This window comes from Sinocyclocheilus anshuiensis, unplaced genomic scaffold, assembly GCF_001515605.1.
Source record: "Sinocyclocheilus anshuiensis isolate Anshui unplaced genomic scaffold, SAMN03320099.WGS_v1.1 scaffold914, whole genome shotgun sequence".
NCBI classification, from domain to species: Eukaryota; Metazoa; Chordata; class Actinopteri; order Cypriniformes; family Cyprinidae; genus Sinocyclocheilus; species Sinocyclocheilus anshuiensis.
Genome location: NW_015539870.1, coordinates 1,946,837 through 1,952,688, shown reverse-complemented (window position 1 = coordinate 1,952,688; position 5,852 = coordinate 1,946,837). Strand labels below are relative to the sequence as shown.

Here is a 5,852-nt window from a genome sequence, read left to right as displayed (position 1 = left end):
TTTTATTCAGCAAGGATGCATTAAATTGATCAAGTTAAACTTGCATTGCAAAAAAAGTACATTTTAAATAGAATTCTTTTGAACTTTCTACTCATCAAAAAATTCTGGAAGAAATGTATCATAGTTTCTACAGAAAGCAGCACAACTGTTTTCAACATTGATAATAATAAGAAATGTTTCTTGAGTGCCAAGTCAGCATATGAGAATGATTTCTGAAGGGTCATGTGACACTGAACACTGAAGTAATAATGATGCTGAAAATTCAGCTTAGCCATCACAGGAATAAATTATATTTTTAAAATATATTAAAATAGAAAAAAGTGATGTTGCATTGTGATAATATTTCACTATATTAATGTTTTTACTGTAATTTTGATCAAATAATTTCAGCCTTGGTGAGCATATGATACTTCTTTCAAAAACTTTTTTTTTATTTTATTTTTTTAAACTTACCTACCCCAAACTGTTAAACAGTAGTGTAGATATTTTTGAATGGCAGTCATATAAGAAAGATCCTTTATTTATGTTTTGTAGTACATAAACCAACAATTATTGGGTCATGTACTAGAATTTCATTACAACAGCAATCCTAAGTGCAACGGTCTCCACCAACAGGATTATTTCAGATCCCATTGGAAGACTCTCAGCACAGCATATGTTAAATCATGGCTTGAGATCTATGATGTTATCTGTTGGAGTTCACATCAGAACGTGCCTGATGTTACGTATGCACTCCGTAAGAACTTCGTTTTAAGGCCATCTCATCTCTGCTGATCTTTATTGAAGTCTGAGTCTAAGATCAGCCAGTTTTAAGGGGCATAAAAGTGAACAAATTGAGTTGAGTCAGCTTGATCTGTGTTAAATCTAATTAAGAGTTAATTCCCCTTAATTGCACCCAAACAGCAGTGTGTATGAAGGAAAAAAGATTAATGAGTACATACTCCAGGGTTATTTGTTTTGAATTTTTTTTTTATTTGTATTTTGTTTAATTTACTTTGATATTTTTAAATGTCTTTTTCATTTTAGATTAATTTTTCTTTATTTGTTTAGTTTATTAGCTTTGGCTCTCAGTTATAGTTAATTTTTTTATGTTCAGGTTTTGATACATTTAAAATATATTAAAAATATTTTATATATACTATATATATATATATATATATATATATATATATAATGTAATCAAATATATTTTAATATATAGTATTATTTAGTGTATTATTTTAATATATTGAATATATTTAATATATAGCTGTATTTTAGGGCTGCAAAAGATAACGCATTAACTGATCATTTAAATATATTTTACAGGATCAGTTTTCTCAAGGCTGGCCAGTGTTATCACTAGTAGCATTTTGATGTTTAATGTTAATAATTAGGGTTTCAAATTTTATAATGCACAGATTATCAAAAACTACAATTATTTCATGATATTTCATATTTCTGATATTTTAGTTTCGTTTTGGAGTCGTTAAAATTTTCCCAGTTTAAGTGTTTATTTTTTATTTTAGTTAACAATAGCAAATGTTTTCATTTAGTTTCTGTTTTTTGTTGTTGTTGTTTTTAGAAATAACACTGTTGTGTGTTCACAATTTTCTCTTAGAAGCTCCTTAATATAGGCCTTTCAGATATTTAAATTTCTTTTAAAACTTATTTAACCTTATCTACTACATAATATGGAAAAGGTCTGTTGAGGAAACTAAAGACCTGCAGATTTTTGGGCTGTTTACCAGATTTGGCGGTTCACACAGCAGATGACTGACTGAACAGGAAATTTGATCATTTAAATGTATTTTTCAAATGTATTATTTTTATTTTTGCCAAATCAGTTAGTCCTCCTTGCGACCAAGATTTTTCAGTAAATGCTTCCATATGGCAAACTGTCCCTTTAAGACAAACAGAGTACGTTCCAACAACATAAAATGATATTATCACACTACTGCATGGATTTAACACAGTCTTTCCACTACCATGGAGAGACAGTACCTTTTTGAACTTTGCAAAGACTGTGGTCGAAAGAAATATCAGGACCTCACGATAGATTAAAACACGTGGAAGGGGTTTTAAAGACCTCCCAGGAATGGTACCTTTTTGTTGGCCGTTCCATGAAACAATAATTCCTCCGAGTCCTCATCCCATCAGAGAGTGATTCCAAGAACTCTCTAGTTGAGTGCTGAAATGGGACTCTTGACTGAATGTTTGTGCCCTTAATTCATATCCTGATCTGCCACTGGTTAGCAGGAAAGTTAAAGGGGGAGTGCATTTGTCACAGACACAACCTAATCTTCTTATTTCCCTCCTTTAATATCTGTTTCGCCTAGTTGAGATACCTTTGCCCAATCCCTCTGTTTCCCTCCTGCCTTTCAGTTCATTGGACTTGTTGCGGATTAACCTACTAGCTCAGACAGATTGGAAAGACTTGCTGTTCTCCAAACTGTAAGTGTAATTGTATGTCATAGAATTGTGGTTCTTTGAGAAGAGCTATTAAGTGAATGTGTGCGGGATCTTATATGTGTTTCTCTTCGTGGATTTAAAACAGGGTTGTAGCATCTATTACATCTAGCTTTAAAACTAAGTCAGCCTCTCGTGGACGTTTGGGACAATATTTGGCAAGATATTTCAGATGGGCAAGCAGAACTGGATGTAATGGATCCTCAGTAAATGTTCTTGGTGCTTTACATTAGTTGTGTATGCTTAACATTATGTGAGTGCTTGCATGTAAGAAGTGGGGGAAATGGTTTGTATTATCCTCTGATGGATGCTGCAAAAATCTCAAATTAGCATGAACTGCAGAACTCAGTTTGACATCTGTAAGGTAGGTAACACTTTCTCTGTCTTTCTCTTTAGGTACACTATAAGGAAATATTTAAAAACTGCTTAATTAGTTATGTCTTTTAGTATTTTTAAGGTTACTGACTAATACATTATATCTGCTTTTCATACGTGAAGGTATTATTTGTACCTGTAAAAGCGGCTTGAATAATATGTTTGCAGTTCCTCGCTGCTCTGTAGAGGGCGCTGTTTCTCCCTAAAACATGTCCAGAGAACATCCTTCTCAATAAAAAGATAGGAACTCTGCGATAAAAATAGAAAAAGAGTACAGATTTGACAGCTAATGAATAAGGATGTGTGGAATAAATTGGAAAATGCCTGAAAAAATAGGTATGTTTAAAGAGGTAAAATAAGATGTGAGATCTGTGATGTTGTTCTCCTGAGGCGGTCCTTCGTGTATTCTGTTTAGGGTCATTAGAGAGATTATACGTCCCTTCTCTTATGGTCCATTTGCGCCTTCATCACGTTGTCAGCACTCGTCCTTCTGTCCTGATCCCTCTGTCTCGTCTTCTATCCCCTAACTGTCTAAACAGAGACTAGAACACTCACAACAACATGTCAACGATTAGCAAAGGTGCCAACCCTCTTGTTTTCTGCTCAGATTGTGACATAGAAGTATTTAGATATGCGCGTGATAGCAACATCCGTTCCTCATTTCATTTCGCTTAGAAGAATAGCCTATTATGATTAGGGAGACGGGATGGTTGTAACACGGGTCAGATGTAACACTTTCAATTTCTCAAATTAAGGAACTAGTTACAAATCAGCTAATTCACTTCACACATTCTCAATGTAGTCTTTATTCCACATGTGAGGAGGTAGAGCCCTGTGGCAGACAGCAGATTTTAGAGGAGAAAAACTAATTTTGAGGTAAGAAAGTAACTTTTTATACTTCATTTAATTTTGTGATGGCAGTCCCTGCTTTGTAGTTAAACTCATCAAAGTTAAATTATGTTTATTGTGGGTCTGTGTAGATATTTTATTAGTGCTAGTTGGCTGTTAGCTGTAAGGTGAGCTAGTTCATGGCTACAAGACTCAGGGTTAGTTGTAACATCAATGAAACATGTTATAACCTTTTTATACAGTCTATGGTTATAACCTACCCCAAGCAATTTTTTTATTTATTTATGTGTTTTCTTTGAAGTGCTCAAGTTCAATTTTATTATGGCCAATTACTATGACTGACATTAACAAACATGATTAAACACACACACACACACACACACACACACACACAAACACTGTTCAATTGTTGAAGCTAGTGCACATTTGCTCAAAAGATTTCAAAATCCATTTTTTGTCATAATCCTTATTGCATAATGTTACATCGTACTCCAGGGTATGTTACAGCTAATCCGGACTATGGGGTGAATTGTTACATTTCATTCCTTGTGTTTGAAACTAAACTATGCATGTTTATGCTGCCAAGATAACAGCTATGCCATTTAATATCAGACACTTGTAACTAGTTTGAATCACATTTTGAACACACTCACTTACAAGAACTCCAAGATAAAGACAGAAATGTCAAAAATGTTACAACCATCCCATGTCTCCCTCTACATACTTTTAAGAAAAAGATATTCTTACTTAAGACATGCTTTTCAATCAAAACATTTCATAAAAAAGGTTCATGTATATGCTGGCAAAATTGAAGACAAAAGTATTTGGTTAATTTTGGTTGTTAAACGTTAATGGAACAAGTTAATAGTTAATGGAAAAAAGTACACCTTTTACCACTAGGGCACCAATCAAATTTCACTTTCTTATAAATTTTCATATTAAAATAACTTTTTTATTTAACAAATTACAATTTGCACGGAACAAGGTGCATCTTGACACCTTGGAAATCACCTTTATTTGATTTAATAATGCAGCAAATGGTTAAAATTCCTTTAAGAATAATAATAAAAATGAATAAATACATTAATTAATTAATTAATTAATTACAAATTATCAAAAAAGCTGACCCCACTAAAAGTTGTATAGTGTGCACACTGTACAGTATTGCACTATAGGACTGAATCGAACTTTCCATGACCTACTTTCTCTGTTCCAAAATGCAAATCTTACATTATTATCTTATATTATTGGTTTTGTGTGAGTGTGAGTGAGTGTGTGTGTGTGTTTTGTTTGTATGTTTGGCCTGAGGTGATGGCTTTTATCCAAGTATACAAAGACATTTTAATAATCTCTAATGCCATGTTAAGAAATTGACAACTTGCAGTGTTTGAATAGTTCAAAGCCATCGAGTGTCTGTTGTATTGTAGTGTATGGCATTTCATTCAAAAGTTAATAGGTTTTGTGTCCATCATTTGTCCTAGCTGTGTTATTTCTGGATTGCAGATCATTCAGAAGAACCGAAGGGTAATGTATTTATCTTTTCCTGTCGATTTAACCCTTATTGTTTACATCTAAAGTGTAGTTGTTACATTACATACAGCTTAAAAGTACATGTGGAAACCACATTGTGTGTTCATATTTATCTCTAAAATCTTGTTTACAATTAGAGACTTAACTGTGTGCATAATTCACTTATTCGCCTTGGCACTTAGAAGATGAATTGATAAACAAGGCCTATATTTTAAAGGGGTCATGTGATGCTTTTTTAAAGATCATTATTTTGTGTATTTGGTGTAACAGAATATGTTGACATGCTTTAATGTTCAAAAAACACATTCTTTTTCAAATACTGTACATTATTGTAGGTCCTCTATGCCCCGCCTCTCTCAAGCGCTTCGTTTTCTACAAAGTCCCTCCTTCCGACAAGCGCAGTCTGCTCTGATTGGCCAGCTGACCCAGTGCATTGTGATTGGCCGAACACCGCAAGCACTCGTCGGAAATGTAACGCCCCTTACCATAATCGCGAGCTTCAGCTTTCAAAATAAATGTAAAGACAGCGCCCGAAAGGGGAACAGAGTCGCGTGACAGACACAGTGATGAAGCTGGTATGTGTGCAGTACACAAGCCACGGTTAAGACAGCTGACTCCACTGTGATGTGACCCCCCCCTCTCTCTCTCTC

General features: G+C 34.0%; 1 protein-coding gene across 7 annotated transcripts in view; it reads left to right on the top strand.

Annotated features, from left to right (window-relative positions):
• Nucleotides 1-2,082: 2,082 nt before the first annotated feature.
• LOC107685089 (sodium-dependent serotonin transporter-like) overlaps nt 2,083-5,852 on the top strand; it is a 17,049-nt gene continuing 13,279 nt past the window's right edge. The window contains exons 1-2 of one of the 7 annotated variants that reach the window (XM_016481567.1): nt 2,085-2,433; nt 5,176-5,196. The gene's annotated coding sequence lies outside the window, so the exon portion shown is untranslated. The other 6 variants (XM_016481569.1, XM_016481570.1, XM_016481574.1 and 3 more) reach the window with 6 other exon arrangements.